At 52.4% G+C, this 18810-nt stretch overlaps 1 long non-coding RNA gene across 1 annotated transcript; it reads left to right on the top strand.

The window, feature by feature from the left end:
* The first annotated feature begins 6435 nt into the window (after nucleotides 1-6435).
* LOC113460690 (uncharacterized) lies at nucleotides 6436-8301 on the top strand. Its single transcript, XR_012577146.1, has 3 exons — nucleotides 6436-6929; nucleotides 7183-7354; nucleotides 7739-8301. It is a non-coding gene; the product is annotated as an uncharacterized LOC113460690 (long non-coding RNA).
* The last annotated feature ends 10509 nt before the right edge of the window (nucleotides 8302-18810 follow it).

Raw genomic sequence — 18810 nt, 5'->3', positions numbered from 1 at the left:
TGCGCCACCGCCGCCCGCATCCCCGCACACGGGGGTCGCCCAGCTCCGGGGTTTGAGGGGGTGGGTGCGAGGGAAAGGGGACACTCGGTGGATTTGGGATTTGTGTCCCAGATTTGGGATTTGTGTCCCAAATCTCCTCCTGCCCACCGAGATTTCTCGGCGTTTCCAAAGATGACCCCGCCAGCCCCTTGTCCCTCCTCGAGGGGACAGCGCGGCCACCCCGCAGGTTCCCCGGCTCTGTCCCCAAGCAGGGCGCGCTGCCACGGGCTCGTTTTCCCCAAAAAGCGATTTTCAGGGAAATCTTAACCTTGGGAAAAAACTGGGGAAAATCTGCATTTTGCCCTTGTCACCCCAGCTGTGTTACCCAGAGGGGTGACACAGACCCCACCCACCGTGACACGGGGACAAGGACCTGCCACCGGCAGCTGTGGGGCTGGGACAAGGGCAGGATTTGGGGTGCGGGCAGCAGAGCACCCCCAGATTTATTTTTGCATCCCAGAAAAGCCTTTCCCAGCCCCGGGGAGGGACAGAGGGCCCCGGGAGCGGGGAGGTGACAGCGGCCATCGAGTGCCCGTTCCATGCTCGGTTTGGAGAGCGGAGCCGGGGCTTGGCTCCAGCCCGGGGCTGGAGAGGGGTTGGGGGCTGGATTAGGGTTGGAACTCGGGGCTGGAATTTGGGGCTGGAGTGGGACTGGAACGGGGCTGGGACAGGAACGGGGCCGGAGCTCGGGGCTGGGGCTGAATCAGGGCTGGAACTCGGAATTTGGGTCTGGAGTGGGGCTGGGGGCTGGATCAGGATTGGAACTCGGGGCTGGAGCTCAGGGCTGGAATTCGAGGCTGGAGCAGGGCTGGGGGTTTGATCAGGATAGGAATTCGGGGCTGGAGCGAGGCTGAAGCTGGGTTGGGGTCTGGATCAGGGTTGGAACTCGGGGCTGGAGCTCAGGACTGGAATTTGGGGCTGGATCAGGGTTGGAATTTGGGGCTGGATCAGGGCTGGAGCTCGGGGCTGGAGCTCGGGGCTGGAATTTGGGGCTGAGTGGGGCTGGGGGCTGGATCAGAACTGGAACTCGGGGCTGGAGCTCGGGGCTGGAATTCGGGGCTGAGTGGGGCTGGGGGCTGGATCAGGGCTGGAATTTGGGGCTGGAATTCGGGGCTGAGTGGGGCTGGGGGCTGGATCAGAACTGGAACTCGGGGCTGGATCAGAGCTGGAACTCGGGGCTGGAGCTCGGGGCTGGAATTCGGGGCTGGCGGCTGGATCAGGGTTGGAATTTGGGGTGGGAGCGGGGCTGGCGGCTGGGTCAGGGTTGGAACTCGGGGCTGGAATTTGGGTCTGGAGCAGGGTTGGAATTTGGGGCTGGAGCAGGGTTGGAATTTGGGGCTGGAATTTGAGTCTGGAGCAGGGCTGGGGTCTGGATCAGGGCTGGAGCGGGGCCGCGCACACGCCGAGCGGAGCTCGCAGAGCGCTCGGAGTGACCTGATTTAATTGGCAGCGCTTCAATGGCATCGAGTCCCTGCCCGCCCCCCTCGGCAGAGCCCTTCCGCAGGCGCCTAACGCGAGCTGGGCTCGGCTTTGGCCTCACGAAAGCCGGGCTTTGCTTTGGAGCGTCCCCGGGGTCGGGGGGGCTCCGCTGCACCGGCCCCTCCAGGATTGTCCAACAGCAAAAGGAAAAATCGGAGCTGGGTCATGGGAGGAAATTCTCATTTATTTTTTCCAGATCCCGTTAGCATCCTGTGGAAACTGCTGAGGAGCTCCGGGTGGGCTGGGAAAGCCCTTCCATGTGGATTTGGAGAGCTGGGAAAGCCCTTTCCAGGGGGATTTTGTGCCCATGCCCTGGAGAAGGGGCTGGTTTGCAGCCCCCTGTGCTGTGGGGCTGGTAGGGAAATGCCCCTTGGAATTTCCCAAATCCCTGTGGAACTCCTGGAAAAGCCCTTCCAGGTGGGTTTGGAGGGCTGGGAAAACCCTTCCAGGTGGATTTGGAGGGCTGGGAAAACCCTTTCATGTGGATTTGGAGAGCCGGGAAAACCTTTCCTGGGGGATTTTGTGCCCATGCCCTGGAGAAGGGTTTGGGTTGGTTTGCAGCCCCCTGTACTGTAGGGCGGGCAGGGAAATGCCCCTTGGAATTTCCCAAATCCCTGTGGAACTCCTGGAAAACCCTTCCAGGTGGATTTGGAGGGCTGGGAAAACCTTTCCAGGGGCATTTTGTGCCCGTTCCCGCTGCCAGGGCTGGGGGCACCTGGAGCAGGGGTTTGGTTGGTTTGCAGCCCCCTGTACTGTAGGGCGGGCAGGGAAATGCCTCCTGGAATTTCCCAAATCCCTGTGGAACTCCTGGAAAAGCCCTTCCAAGTGGGTTTGGAGGGCTGGGAAAGCCCTTTCAGGTGGATTTGGAGAGCTGGGAAAGCATTTCCAGGGGGATTTTGCGCCCATGCCCTGGAGCAGGGGTTGGGTTGTTTTGCAGCCCCCTGTGCTGTGGGGCTGGTAGGGAAATGCCCCTTGGAATTTCCCAAATCCCTGTGGAACTCCTGGAAAAGCCCTTTCATGTGGATTTGGAGGGCTGGGAAAGCCTTTCCAGGGGGATTTTGTGCCCGTTCCCGCTGCCAGGGCTGCGGGCACCTGGAGCAGGGGTTGGGTTGGTTTGCAGCCCCCTGCGCTGTGGGGCTGGTAGGGAAATGCCCCTTGGAATTTCCCAAATCCCTGTGGAACTCCTGGAAAAGCCCTTCCAGGTGGGTTTGGTGGGCTGGGAAAACCCTTCCACGTGGATTTTGTGCCCATGCCCTGGAGCAGGGGTTGGTTTGCAGCCCCCTGTGCTGTGGGGCTGGCAGGGAAATGCCCTTTGAAATATCCCAAATTCCTATGGAAGGCTCTGTGGAGCTCCTGGAAAAGCCCTTCCAGGTGGATTTCGAATGCTCCAGGTGGGTTTTGGCTGCTCCAGGCATTCCGGGGGATGGAGCAGCCTCTCCCAGGTGCCCCGGAGCCCTGCCCGTGCCCCGTCCGGCCTCGCCCCGCTCCTGCCGCGCTGCTGCAGAGGCTGAGTAATTCCCGAGGCTCCCGAGATGCTCCTCAGGCTGCCGAGCACATCCCGATCCAGGTTTTAATTGCGTGGGATTGCAGCCGAGATGGCTCTGATTTATCCTCCCTGCTGCGCCAGCGCTTCTCCCCCGGCCGGCTCCGGGATCCACCTGAGGAATATTCCCTGGGAAAGGGTTAAAAATGTTCCTTAAAACCAGGAAAAAATAAAATCTTGGAGTCTGGAGTGGGTTTTTCCCTCTCACGCTTGTGGGGTTGTGACATTCCCGTTATTTTGTCCTTTAGGGCATGAGGTGAGGTCCTGGGGGAGTGCACTGAGGAATTTTCCTGGAGAACCACGGGATTTAGGGGGTTAAGCCAGGCTCAGCCAAGCTCAGCTCTACCAGACCTCGATGAACAAAAGGGCTCCAGCGCCTTTTATTCCCCTCTGGATCAGGGAAACCCCATGGATGGAGGGACCCTGCAGGCATCCCAAATCCCGTTTTTAATTCAGCTCCCCCATCCCAAATTAAATTCCCATAAATTTGGGGTGAGGCAAGGTCACCCCTGAGGCGGGGATGGGAATGGGATCCTGTCCCCTTTCCCAAGCTGGAGATGAATTCCCAAATCCTGTCCCTTTCCCTTCCCACATCCCAAGAATTCCTCACCTTTTCCCCTTTCCAAAATCCCATTTTTAACCCCAATCCCAAATCACAGCAGCCACCCCAAATTCCCACCTCCCCCATGGAGACATCCTGGAATCCTCTGGAATTTCCATGATCCAGGAATGGGAAATGTTCCTCTGCTCCCTTTACTCCCTGCCTTTTGGGGCTGCTTTATGGCTGCCATAAAAGCTGCCCGTAAATCAGCGCCGATCCCATAAAAACCAGGAAAAACTGGAATTAGAGCCCAGATGGGAGCAGCTCTCTCTGCCAGGGCCGGGATTTATCCTTTCCTCATTCCCAAACATCTTCAGGCCCACCTTGGGAGGAAATTCCAGGGTGAACACACCTGGTAGGGTCTCCCATTAATGGGGTTTTTTATGGAGAACATGGGATTTTTTAATGGATAGGATGGGGTGGCTTCTTATGGATAACATGGGATTTTTTTAATGGATAGCATGGGGATTTTTTAATGGATAACATGAGGGGGTCTTTTTATGGATAATGAGAGCTTTTGATGGATAACATGGGATTTTTTATGGAAAAAAAGGGGTTTTTATGGATAACATGGGATTTTTTAAATGGATAACATGGGTTTTTTATTAATAATGAGGGTTTTTTATGGATAACATGGGGGTATTTATGGATAACACGGCTTTTTTTATGGATAACATGGATTTTTTTTAATGGATATTGAGGTTTTTTTATGGACAACAAGGGGGGTTTTTAATGGATAATGGGGGGGAATTTTTGATGGATAATGGGGGGGGAATTTTTAATGGATACCATGGAATTTTTTAATGGATAAAATGGGGATTTTTATGGATAATGTGGGGGATTTTTTAATGGACAATGCGTAGTGTCACAGGGGCCACGGGATGTCACCATCACAGGGGTGTCACCATTACAAGGAACAGTGGGGTGTCACTGTCACCATCATGGGGATGTCACTGTCACAGAGGACAATGAGGTGTCACTGTCACCATCACGGGGGTGTCACCATTACAGGGGACAGCTGGGTGTCACTGTCACCATCATGGGGGACAAGGGAATGTCACTGTCACCATCACGGGGGTGTCACCATTGCAGGGGACAGTGGGCTGCCACTATCACAGAGGACAGAGGGGTGTCGCTGTCACCATCATGGGGATGTCACTGTCACCATCACGGGGGTGTCACTGTCACAGGGGACAATGGGATGTCACTGTCACCATCACGGGGGTGTCACTGTCACCATCACGGGTGTCACCATCACAGAGGATAACGGGGATGTCACTGTCACAGAGGACAATGAGGTGTCACTGTCACCATCACGGGGGTGCCACCATTACAGGGGACAGTGGGGTGTCACTGTCACAGAGGACAGCTGGGTGTCACTGTCACCATCACGGGGGTGTCACCGTCACCATCACGGGTGTCACTGTCACAGAGGATAACGGGGGTGTCACTGTCACCATCATGGGGGTGTCGCTGTCACAGAGGACAGTGGGGTGTCACTGTCACAGAGGACAATGAGGTGTCACCGTCACCATCATGGGGGTGTCACCGTCACCATCATGGGTGTCACCATCACAGAGGATAACGGGGGTGTCACTGTCACAGAGGAAAATGGGATGTCACTGTCACCATCACAGGGGTGTCACTGTCACAGAGGACAGTGGGGTGTCACTGTCACCATCATGAGGGTGTCCCTGTCACAGAGGACAATGAGGTGTCACTGTCACCATCACGGTGTTGTCACCGCCCCAGGGATCCCCTCACCCCAGCCCTGTTTTCCCTCCCTTCCCTCGGGGACATTTTTCCCACTGGGGACATTCCGGGTGGGCGGCAGAGCCCGCGCTGGCGGTGCCACCGTTCCCATGGCAACGGGAGCCACCTCGTCCCTCCCTCCTGGCTGTGGGGACACACCTGAGTGTCACAAACCGGATGGGATTTGGGAAGGAATTCCTGCCTGGAGAGAGGCTGGGACGGAATTCCCAGTGAATCCGGGGCTGATCCATCCCTGGGATTGTCCAAGGCCAGTCTGGAAAAACCTGGGATGGTGGAAATGTCCCTGCCCATGGAATGGGATCATTGGAAATCCTAAAATTGGAATTTTAGGCCCCTTCCTGTGTCCAAGGCCAGCCTGGAAAATCCTGGGATGGTGGAAATGTCCCTGCCCATGGAATGGGATCGTTGGAAATCCTAAAACTGGAATTTTAGGCCCCTTCCAGTCCAACCCATTCTTGGAGCTCCCTCCCTCTCCTTTTCCCAGCCCTTCCCATGATCCCGGAGTTCCAGGCCCTGCTGGCTCCTCACAAACCCTCGCTGGAGGCTGGACAGGGATAAATCCCAACTAAACCAGGCTAAAACTCTGTTTACAAACCCCCAAATTCATTTATTTCTCCTCGCTCACATTCCCTGGCTCTGCTCTTCCCATCCTGGCACAGCCCCAGCTCACCAGGGAATGGCTCATTATGGGAATTTCCAAAAAAAAAAAAGGGAAAAAATCCTGGGATCTGCTTTTTTTGGGGGGGCACTGAAATGTTTTTCCGCAGCTTTGGCAAATCCTGGGGGGGCTGATGAGGCTCAGACTGGGCAGGACGAGGTTTTGCTCCCAGTTTGTCCCAGTTCCCAGCCAGGCAGTGGGAGGTTGGGAATGCTCCTGGCTGGAAAAGGAGGAGGAGGAGGAGGAGGAAGAGGAGGAGGCCTGCAGGGTTGCCATGGTGATTGAGCATCTCCAAATCCTCGGATTATTTATCCCCGGGTTTGTTTAGGCTGAGGGAAAGCCTTGAGGGTGGGAAGAGGGTTGGGGTGTGAGGAAGAGGAGTGTGGGAGTCCAGGAATTCTGATCCTAGAGGAGAAATCCTAAAATTCCAGCCCTGGGGCTCAGCTCCACCTCTGGAGCAGCAAAAAACAGGGAATTCAGGATGGTTTATGGGGAATTTTCCCTCTCAGGGATCCTGTGATCCCAAATCTGCCCTGGATTTCCAATGTGGGATCTGGCCCATGGAATCCAGACTTTGTTGGGAATAATTTGGGTGTGTGGATGGATTTGGATCCGGCCCTGGTGCTGGATGCTGGGAACGCTTTCCAAACCCGTTTCCCAAATTCCAGAGGAGCTTGACGGAGTGATCCTCTGATTTCTGGGTTAAACATCACCTCATTCCCTTCCTGGAGCACTGGAGCATCCCAGGCGCTTCCAGCTGTTTCCAGCTGCAAATCCCCTCGGGAAGAACCACCCTGCGTCCTGTCCCCTCTTTGGGGCTCAGCCCCCTGTGCCAGGTTGGTGACATTCCAGGAATTCTTCCAGGATGCTCCTTCCAGATGTGTCCCTGCACATCTGCTGCCACTCCCAAGGAAAACTGGGACATTTTGGGGTGTCTGGAGCTGGAATTTTGGGGTAAAACAGGAGAAATCTACCGAGAGAGTTGAGAACATCCCAGTGTTTGCCACGTCCCCCCTTCCCGCTCCCTCCTTTCCACGGGATCCGTAATTGCTCCTAAACCTCATCTCCAATTCCTTTTGATGCCTCCAGTGTCCCCGTTATGTAAATCCCAGCGTGGGAATGCCGTGGATTTTATGGATGAGGAGTTTGTGCAGCTGCGGGGACACCTTGGATCGTCACACATCAAAGGGCGAGGGAAAATGACTCCGGGAAATCGGGAGCCCTGTGGAAAAATCGATTCCGTTTGATTTTGCCAACAGAGGTCGGCGGGAAGTGGGGAGGAGGCTGGAATTGGGGAAAGAAAAAAAATCCCTTTATTCTGGGAATGTTTTCAGAGGAGGAAAAGAGGGGAAGGGGAGGGAAAAGGGAAAAGGGAAAAAATGGGGGAAAGGAAAACAGAAAAGGGAAAAAGGAAGAAAAGGGGAAAAGGGGGGAAAAAAGGGAAGGGAAGGGAAGGGAAGGGAAGGGAAGGGAAGGGAAGGGAAGGGAAGGGAAGGGAAGGGAAGGGAAGGGAAGGGAAGGGAAGGGAAGGGAAGGGAAGGGAAGGGAAGGGAAGGGAAGGGAAGGGAAGGGAAGGGAAGGGAAGGGAAGGGAAGGGAATCCCAACATTCCCAGTGGGGCAGATGTACCCCATTTCCTCCCCAAGGGATTTTTGGGAAGGCCAAGGAGCATCCTCAGGGAATGAGGGTCCCACCGGAGCTGTCACCCATTGGGCAGGAGGAGGAATGAGGATTTTTCCTGGCTGTGGATGCTGAAGGAGTCTTGGATGAAGAAAATCTTCCCAAAATCATGGAATGGTTTGGAAGGGAGGTCATTGAGCCCCCGAGCAGGGACATCTCCTGCTAAACCTTATCCCAGCACCAGGAGGATGACATTCCATGGAAAACAGCACAGCCAACACTCCCACAGCTCCAAAAATCCAGGAAGAAACTGAAATTTGGCAAAAAAAAACGTGGAGAAGCAGCCTTTCTTGGGAAGGGGAGGAGAAAGCTGGGAATGTTTTCCAAGAACCCCCGTGCTCCAGCACCGGGAGGACAATGACAAACGAGGTGAACTCGGAGGCTGCGGAGAAAATCTTGGCAGCGGGCGGAAAACGCGCTGCCAGATTCCGGGGAATTTTAACTGGCATTTAATTAGCGGCACTCAGGTGGTCACAGGAGCGGTGGCAGTGCCGCAGTTCCTGGCATTTGTTAATTAAAGCTGCTCCTGACAGGGATTAACGACTTTTTAATGAATCTGTTGTCTTAATGTCTTATTAAGGTTTGACTTTTCCCCTCCCCATCCCCCAATGCCGTCAGTTTTCCCGGGAATTGCAGCATCCAAAGGGATGGGAGATGTGAGGAGCAAGGATGGCACAGCTCCTGCCAGGCTCCCAAAAAATTGGGAATGTGTGGGTTGAGGTGGGGCAACAGGGAGAGGAGGGGGCGTGGCCACGGAGGCAAATTTTTGGGAGGAAAATGGGAATCAGGGATGGGTGTGGGAGATCCCAGCCCTGCTGATGGAAAAAAATGGGAATCAGGGATCAAGGTGGGAGATCCTGCTTTGACCTCCTCTCCAAAGGGCTTTGCTGCCTTTCCTGCTCCTCCATCCTGGATTTGGGATAAATAAACAGGGGATTTGGGGTTTATCCCTCTCCCTGCTCCATTTACTGCTCATTTCCCCTCATTTCCCTTTCATTGGCCTTTCCTCTCCAAAGGGCTTTGCTGACCTTTAGAGAAAAACATGATAGGAAAAAATTGTAGAAAAAATGGGAATCTGGGATGGGTGTGGGAGAGTCCAGCCCTGCTCCTGGAGGACAATGGGAATCAGGGATCAATGTGGGAGAATCCCAGCCCTGGTGCTGGAGTTCCATCTGAAATTCTCCAGGAGGACTTGGAAAACGGCTCTGAAAATGGGGAGCAGGGAACGAGGAGAAGAAGGAATTTTAGCAGGCTGGGACCCCAGAAATGGAGGACAATGGATCCATACCTTCCTCCCTAGTGGAAAACAGAATCCTGCCCATCCCATCCCATCCCATCCCATCCCATCCCATGGATGCCATCCTATCCCATCCCATGGATCCCATCCCATTCCATCCTATGGATCCCATCCCATCCCATCCCATCCCATCCCATCCCATCCCATCCCATCCCATCCCATCCCATCCCATCCATCCCATCCCATCCCATGGATCCCATCCCCTCAATCCCATGAATCCCATCCCATCCCATGGATGCCATCCCATTCCATCCTATGGATCCCATCCCATCCCATCCCATCCCATCCCATCCCATCCCATCCCATCCCATCCCATCCCATCCCATCCCATCCCATCCCATGGATGCCATCCTATCCCATCCCATCCCATCCCATCCCATCCCATCCCATCCCATCCCATCCCATCCCAAGGTGCTTTTGGACACGGCACCATCAGAACCGTGCACACAACACATTTTCCCCCAAAAATCCACGTGCAGGATCCATCAGGATCCTCCTTCCAGCCATTTTCCAGGCCCTGCCGCATTCCCGCATTCCCAGGAACTCCTGCTGGGAGCCCACGGGAGGCGAGGCTGGCGCTGCTCCTCCAGTCCCGGTGTTGACATTCCTGGGAATAGCGGGAGGCAGAATCCGCGGCGGGGAGAGCACGAATCCCCCAGAATAGATCCCGATGCTCCGTCTAAATTTAGCATTCCATGTTCTCCTCGGAATGGACTCGACTCCGGCAATTAGCTAATGATGGGGATGATTAAGGATCGCTCCCGCGCTTCGCATCTCCAGCCTCTCTCCCACTCCTTCCCTTGAATAATAATTCCTGGGTTTTGTAACACCGGCAGAGCATTCCCAGGAAAGCCGGAGGTGAAAGCGAAATGAGCTGTAAATGGAGCAGGGAGAGGGATAAATCCCAAATCCCCTGTTTGCTAATCCCAAATCTGGGATGGGGTTGGGATCCTGGCTGGGATCACTCCGAGGTCTCAGGAAAGAGGGAACAGCTCTGGAATGGGGTGGAAGCACGGGAATGTTGCTGCTGGAACTGGGATGCATCCAGGCTCCTTTCCTGGCTGGAATGGCGTTATCCTGGGATGGGTTGGGCAGGAAGGATCCCAAAAACTTCCCAACACCTCCTGCTGTCCCAGATTGCTCCAAGCTCCATCCAGCCTGGCCTTGGACATTCCAGGGATCCAGGGGCAGCCACGGCTCCTCAGGGAATTCCATCCCAACCCCTCACAGCTGGGAATTCTTTCCCAATATCCCATCTATCCCTTCCCTCTGGCGGTGGGAAGCCATTCCCTGTGTCCTGGTGAAGATTCCTTTTCCAGATTCCAGGAATTATTCTGCCCGGTGACCACAGCAGAACCACCCCAGATCCATCTCACGCTGCTTCCCACGGGATTTTCCTGGCCTTGCCCGGTATTCCCAACACTGCAGCAGACCCACGGCCTCAGGAGACTCATTCCTGCTGATCCACGTCCTGTCCGTGCCTAACCAGATGCTAATTTATTAATTAAATGCTGTGGTTAATGACAGGGTGAGGATTAATGAGGGCAAATCCTGCAGAGTGTTCTTTGGGAAGAGACAGCTCCATGCATCCAACATTACCCTGGGGTTTTTGGGAAGATCAGGACTCACGGAAAGTCCTTGGAGATGCTCCCAAACCATTCAGGATGGAATTATTCCCATGGAATTATCCCGAGCACCGGCTGGGATTTGTTGGGGCATGACTGGAACTGAGACAGTTCCTCCCAGAAAATAATTCCATGGGCAAATTTCACCTGGAAAGTTTCCTTGTGAGCAGCTTCGGATTTTAAAAATAAACGATGGAATGACTCCTGCAGCAGATGCACGGGAGGAGATTTTTGGGATGAACTCCGAGCTCTGGCTCCGTTTTCCTTCCCTCCCTTGCCCTTCCCAGCGGGATGGCTCTGGGATTGCTGGGGACGGGCAGCTCTGGATGCACTTTCTGGAAAGCTCTCTCCAAAAGTTCCTTTGGATTTGGCTCTTGGCTCCAGCACGGGAGCCAAGAAATCCATCAGCAAAATATTAATGGGAAAAAACGGAGTTGGAGGAGCACATGGAGGGGAAATTTGGCTCTTTTGTGGGGATTGGTGACTGAAACTGGGAAATGTTGGGAATTCAGGCACTGGGCACTGGGAAATGTTGGGAATTCAGGCACTGGACACTGGGAAATGTTGGGAATTCAGGCACTGAGAACTGGAAAGTGTTGGGAATTCAGGCAGTGCGAATGGGAAATGTTGGGAATTCAGACTCTGGACACTGGGCAATGTTGGGAATTCAGGCATTGAGAACTGGGCAATGTTGGGAATTCAGGCACTGAGAGCTGGGAAATGTTGGGAATTCAGGCACTGGACACTGGGAAATGTTGGGAATTCAGGCAGTGAGAATGGGAAATGTTGGGAATTCAGACTCTGGGCACTGGGAAATGTTGGGAATTCAGGCACTGAGAACTGGAAAGTGTTGGGAATTCAGACTCTGGACACTGGGAAATGTTGGGAATTCAGGCAGTGAGAATGGGAAATGTTGGGAATTCAGGCACTGAGAACTGGGAAATGTTGGGAATTCAGGCACTGAGAACTGGAAAGTGTTGGGAATTCAGGCAGTGAGAACTGGAAAGTGTTGGGAATTCAGGCAGTGAGAATGGGAAATGTTGGGAATTCAGGCTCTGGACACTGGAAAGTGTTGGGAATTCAGGCACTGAGAACTGGGAAATGTTGGGAATTCAGGCACTGAGAACTGGGAAATGTTGGGAATTCAGGCACTGAGAACTGGGAAATGTTGGGAATTCAGACTCTGGGCACTGGGAAATGTTGGGAATTCAGCCATTGGGAAATGTTGGGAATTCAGACATTGGGAAATGCTGGGAGCCAGAAATTCCTCCCGAGCCTCCTTTGCTCCAGGCTGAGCCCCTTCCCAGCTCCCTCAGGATTCTCCAGACCCTTTCCCAGCTCCCTCAGGATTCTCCAGACCCTTCCCAGCTCCCTCAGGATTCTCCAGACCCTTTCCCAGCTCCATCCCTTCCCTGGACACGCTCCAGCCCCAAAATGTCCTCCTGAACTGAGGGAATAACAGATAATTCCCTTTCCTCAGAATCAACTCCATGGATCAGTCAGAGTTAAATAACTCGGGGTCAGAACAAGATCTTTAAGGCCCCTCCCAACCCAAACCTCATTGTCATTCCACGGATAATGAATTATTCCCTGGATAATGAAGTTTAGGCGGCTGCCGTGGTGCAGGAATTCCTGGGAATCATTCCGGGAGGAGAAATCCAAGGATTGCAGCAGCTCCCTCCTCACTTCTTCTAAAATTAACTCCGCTCTCGAGCTGCACTTAAGCAAAACCAGTTGCCATGGCCACGCCGGGGGCTCCTGGATGCAGGAAAGCAGGAATTCCGGGATGATGGAGGGCTCTGGAATATCCTTGGGAAGTTCATCCACCTGGAGGATCCTCGGGAAGTTCATCCACCTGTTAAACCCGCAGTGCCCGGGAATCGGGAATGGAAATTCCCCCTCTCTCCCCGTGGAAAAAAATGTGGAATGAGAAAAGGTGGATAAAGGGAGGGATGCAAGGGGATTTTTGGGAATGCGCAGATCCTGAGGTTTGCTGGAAGGGAATGGGAGAGGGACGCTGATATTTATAGCACCTGATTAATCCTTGATTTGCTGCTGCTCAGATTCCGGTTGGGAATCAAATCTGCACTCCAGGCCTGCTGGAGGCTCTGGAAAAAGCAGGAAAAAAACCCTGATCCTACAGGAAATGCAGGAAAATAATCCCAATCCTACAGGAAAGGCAGGAGAGAGTCCTGATCCTACAGGAAATGCAGAAAAAGAATCCCAGTCCTACAGGAAAGGCAGGAGAGAGCCCTGATCCTACAGGAAATGCAGAAAAAGAATCCCAGTCCTACAGGAAAGGCAGGAGAGAGCCCTGATCCAATGGGAGAGGCATTTCCAGGGTGAAATATTCGATTTATTAACACAATTTTTCTCCCTAATTAAGTCCCAACCAATTTCCCCCCAAAATGGGATTTTTTGACCAATTTAGGGTCTGGAGCAATAGGAAAATCCCACTTTCCTGCCAACCTGATGGGAGGTTTTTTAATTGGGAATAAAGCCACTGGAATGGTTTCGTTTGGATCTGTGTCCATATGGATCATCCCAAACCCCTATGGACATCACAGATCGTGCCATAAATCCCAAAATCCCAACTTTCCCATTCCCTGCCACATTCCCACGGTTTTACATCCACGCTCCCATTGTGACACCGAGCCACCAAATCCAGAAAAATGAGCTGGGCTGGGACAAACTCCAGGCCCCCAATTATTCCTCTGGCGATGGCGGGAGAAGCCGTTGATCCGCAATTTTCCGTCAACCTTTGGAATATTCCGGCAATTTTCCCTCAACCTTTGGAATGTTCCGGCAATTAACGGCCCTGATGGGTGTGGAGTCATCGGGAGGGATGGAAATAAAGATTTTTATGCCTTCAAAAAGGGCCCAGAGGTCAGGAATCCTTCGCGTGCGCCGTGAGCGGAATCGCAGGCGAGGGCAGCGTTTGTCATTCCAAGGTTTTGTTGGAATGCAGCTCTAGCATGAGGACAGGGGAAAAAAACCAGGGAAAATGGGGAAAAAACAGGGAAAAAACCCAGGGAAAACAGGGGAAAAGAACAGGGACAAGGACAAAAAGAAAAAAAGGGAAAAAAACCACGGAAAGCATCAACCCCATAATTTATGAGTCCCATCCCATCCTATTGATCCCATCCCACTCCATCCCATGGATCCCATTCCCATCCCATCCCGGCTGGAATTTGGATCCTATAAACTCCAGATTTTTGTACCTGGAGGAGGAGGAAGAGGAGAAAGAGGAGAAAGGAGGATGAGGATGAAGGAAGGAGGGAGAGGAAGGATTTCTCTGTCACCCCTCTTGGGTAGTTTGAATTCCCTGGAATGCTGAACTCCAGCTGGGAATCAGGAATATCAGGAATATTGGGAATATTTGGAATATCAGGAATATCAAGAATATTGGGAATATTGAGAATATTGGGAATATTTGGAATATCAGGAATATTGGGAATATCCGGAATCCCTCCAGGAGCTGCTCTTGGCTGAGCAGAACCAGGGAAAAGCCACGGTTCCATTTTCATCCCGACCTTTTCTCTCCATGCCTTTTGTATTCCCGTTTTTTCCCCCCTTCCCAATCCCTCCCCCCTTTGCTCCGTCTCTTCTTTCGCCTCTCCTTCATTTCCCTTCCCTTTGGAGCATCGCGCTAATTAGAGCTGCTAATTAGCGCTGCTAATGAGTTCGTGTTTGTGCATCCAGCAAAGGAACGTGCCGGGCTCCCAGGGTTAACGTGGGATGGTGGTGAGGAAATCCTTGGGAATGGGGGTGGGAAAGGGTGGGAATGAAAGGGAGGGAGTGGGAATGGGTGGGAAGGATTGGGAATTGGGGTGGGAATGAATGGGGGGAGTGTGGGAATTGGGGTGGGAAGAGTTGGGAATTGGGGTGGGAATGGGGATGGGAATTGGGGTGGGAATTGGTGGAAAGGAAGGGAAATGAATGGGAAGGGATGGAAATGAGTGGGAATGGGCAGGAAGGAGTGGGAATGAGTGGGAAAGAGTGGGAATTAGGGTGGGAATGGGTGGGAATTGGGGTTGGAATTAGGGTGGGAATGGGTGGGAATTGGGGTTGGAATTAGGGTGGGAGTGGGTGGGGAGGGGTGGAAAGGAAGGGGAATGAGTGGGAAGGGGTGGGAATGGGTGGGAATGAAAGGGAGGGAGTGGGAATGGGTGGGAAGGATTGGGAATTGGGGTGGGAAAGAATGGGGGGAGTGTGGGAATTGGGGTGGAAATTGGGGTGGGAATTGGGGTGGGAATTGGTGAAAAGGAAGGGAAATGGATGGGAAGGGATGGAAATGAGTGGGAATGGGCAGGAAGGAGTGGGAATGAGTGGGAAAGAGTGGGAATTAGGGCGGGAATGGGTGGGAATTGGGGTGGGAATTGGGGTGGGAATGGGGATGGGAATTGGTGGAAAGGAAGGGAAATGGATGGGAAGGGATGGAAATGAGTGGGAATGAGCAGGAAGGAGTGGGAATGAGTGGGAAAGAGTGGGAATTAGGGTGGGAATGGGTGGGAATTGGGGTTGGAATTAGGGTGGGAATGGGGATGGGAATTGGTGGAAAGGAAGGGAAATGGATGGGAAGGGATGGAAATGAGTGGGAATGAGCAGGAAGGAGTGGGAATGAGTGGGAATTAGGGTGGGAATGGGTGGGAATTGGGGTGGGAATGGGGATGGGAATAGAGATGGGAATTGGTGGAAAGGAAGGGAAATGGATGGGAAGGGATGGAAATGAGTGGGAATGAGCAGGAAGGAGTGGGAAGGAGCGGGAATTAGGGTGGGAATGGGTGGGAATTGGGGTTGGAATTAGGGTGGGAATGGGTGGGGAGGGGTGGAAAGGAAGGGGAATGAGTGGGAAGGGGTGGGAATGAGTGGGAATTGGGGTTGGAATTAGGGTGGGAATTGGGGATGGAAGGAGTGGGAATGGGCAGGAAAGAATGGGAATCTGTGGGAATTGGGGTGGGAAAGAAGGAAATGGAAACACTGGATGGATCCTTTGGAAATGACCCAGGCAGCCTCGGAGCCCCGACACTTTCTAAATCCCATTCCTTAAAACATTCCAATATTTGGGAGCAACATCCCAAAAAATCCCATCTCCAAACAGGAGGAGAAGCTCCAATAAAAGTCAAATTTGAGGGAGAAGTGTCCGGGCTGTCCCCAAATGCTCCAAGGGACTCCAAAGCCACTTCCAGGGAATTATTTTAACAAATTCCTTTAATTTCTTCATCCATCTTTTTTTTTTTTTAGGAGATGGAAAACTCCATCCTGATCCAGAGGTTCCCGGAGTAATTCCAGTGGGAATTATTCCTGCTGCTGAGTGTGGGCTTCGTTTGTTGAAGAGAGGGAGGGGAAAAATAAAGATCAAAAGGAAATTTTTGCAGGAAAAGCAGCGAAAAAGGCCGGGAATTGTGGGGAGGGGAAAAGCTATTTTGGGATACAGAGGAATCAGCTTGAAAATTGCCGGAGTTTGGGATGGATCCGTTGGGATTTGGGATGTGGGAATGAGGAAGGTGCAGCTCCGGAGCTGCTCCTGGGGATCTCCTCTGCTTCCCACCCTGGAAAAATAAATGTGAACCCTTGGAGACCCTTGGGAAATTCATGGAGTTCTTTGTTCCCCCTTTGCCCCTTCCCATGAAATTCCCACATCACAAAATCCAAGGATTCCTTGGAGCTCCGCTCACTGTGGGGTTGTTCCCATCCAAACAATACTCCACACAGATTTTCCTTGGAAAATCCAGGATTTCCACGGGGGTTTTTTTTCCATGTTTTTTAACTCCCTGCTCATCCATCCTGCCCTGGCAGGCACCGGGATGAATTCCCGTGATAAATTCCCGCTGTTTTGTTGTTTGAGGGATCGGGACAGGCCGGGCGCTTCGGGGAGATTAATTTTTGATTTATGGCCGGCTCCCAGGATTTATTCCCGTCTTCCTCCGGAGGGAAAGGCAGAGCTGGAAGTGTTTTAAATTCCGTGGGTTCTGCTGGAAAGGGGGTTGGGATCGATTGGAATCACAGCGGCTTTTCCATGAAATGACTCCAAATATCGGCTTGGAAAGGAGGAAAAGGGAATAAAATCCTGATATTCTAAATGTTGGTTTTATTAACTGAGGGACGTTAAGGGATTTCTCTGCTTCCTGACGGGAATAAATGGAATTTTGGAGCTGGATACAACTCCCTGCTGAGGAATGGATGGATTAATGGGAGCTGGGTTAAAAATGGGAGAAATATCCCAAAAAAAACCCCACAGGAGAGGGATTCTGGAGCCATTCCCAGGATTGTGGCCACCAAATCCCACAAATTCTAAGAAAAGGTCTCAGAATTCCCAAAGGAATTGTTGTTTTGGCCAAGGTTGGGATTTTGGGAATGTTGGCATTCCCAAAGGACTTTGGGAGACCAGCAGACCCCAGTGATCCCATTCCAACCTTTTTCCTGATGGAAAAAGGGAAATTGGGAAGCCCTGGACATCCCGGACGCTGCCCAGGGCATTTTTTCCCAGCCCATCCAGGAAATTCCCTCGGGTTGGATTCATCCTAAGGGCAGGAATGTTCTCGGCCGTGTCCTTCTTCCTGCACCATTTCCCACCTGGATTTTTGCTCCGCTAATTCCGAGATGTTCCAGCGGCTCCTTTTCCCTGCCCGGGAATGCGCTGGAGGCGGAAATTGGGGATGTGCTGCGATCTAGTGGTGAAGGAGGATCCTGGAATCGGCTCCAGGATGGATTCAGCCTTCCCAAGCAAGATTTTCCAGGCTGTTTTCCTGGGAAAATTCTGATTCCTGTAGGATCCAAGAGATTCCCGTTCCTCCATCAAATCCTGTTCCGCTCCTGGAGCCTACCTGGGCAAAAATTCCTCCCAAAATTCTCTGGACACATCCCAGGAAACAAATCCAAGTGGGAATTTTGCCGTGGGATCAGCTCTGGATCATCAAATCCAAGCGGGAATTTTTCCACGGGATCAGCTCTGGATCATCAAATCCAAGCGGGAATTTTTCCACGGGATCAGCTCTGGACCATCGAATCCAAGCGGGAATTTTGCCATGGGATCAGCTCTGGATCATCAAATCCAAGCGGGAATTTTGCCGTGGGATCAGCTCTGGATCATCAAATCCAAGCGGGAATTTTTCCACGGGATCAGCTCTGGATCATCAAATCCAAGTGGGAATTTTGCCGTGGGATCAGCTCTGGATCATCAAATCCAAGCAGGAATTTTGCCACGGGATCAGCTCTGGATCATCAAATCCAAGTGGGAATTTTGCCACGGGATCAGCTCTGGATAATCAAATCCAAGCGGGAATTTTTCCACGGGATCAGCTCTGGATCATCAAATCCAAGTGGGAATTTTGCCACTGGATCAGCTCTGGATCATCAAATCCAAGTGGGAATTTTGCCACGGGATCAGCTCTGGATCATCAAATCCAAGCAGGAATTTTGCCATGGGATCAGCTCTGGATCATCAAATCCAAGAGGGAATTTTGCCGTGGGATCAGCTCTGGATCATCAAATCCAAGCGGGAATTTTGCCACGGGATCAGCTCTGGATCATCGAATCCAAGCGAGAATTTTGCCATGGGATCAGCTCTGGATCATCAAATCCAAGCGGGAATTTTGCCGTGGGATCAGCTCTGGATCATCAAATCCAAGCAGGAATTTTTCCATGGGATCAGCTCTGGATCATCAAATCCAATAGGGAATTTTTCCATGGGATCAGCTCTGGATCATCAAGTCCAAGCGGGAATTTTGCCATGGGATCAGCTCTGGATCATCAAATCCAAGCGGGAATTTTGCCATGGGATCAGCTCTGGATCATCAAATCCAAGTGGGAATTTTGCCATGGGATCAGCTCTGGATCATCAAATCCAAGTGGGAATTTTGCCATGGGATCAGCTCTGGATCATCAAATCCAAGAGGGAATTTTGCCATGGGATCAGCTCTGGATCATCAAATCCAAGAGGGAATTTTGCCATGGGATCAGCTCTGGATCATCAAATCCAAGAGGGAATTTTTCCACGGGATCAGCTCTGGATCATTAAATCCAAGCGGGAATTTTGCCACGGGATCAGCTCTGGATCATCAAATCCAAGAGGGAATTTTTCCATGGGATCAGCTCTGGATCATCAAATCCAAGT

Source organism: Zonotrichia albicollis, chromosome 28 (genome assembly GCF_047830755.1).
Source record: "Zonotrichia albicollis isolate bZonAlb1 chromosome 28, bZonAlb1.hap1, whole genome shotgun sequence".
NCBI lineage: Eukaryota > Metazoa > Chordata > Aves > Passeriformes > Passerellidae > Zonotrichia > Zonotrichia albicollis.
The sequence above is the reverse complement of the archived record's forward strand: the minus strand, read 5'-3'. Positions and strand labels throughout refer to the sequence as shown.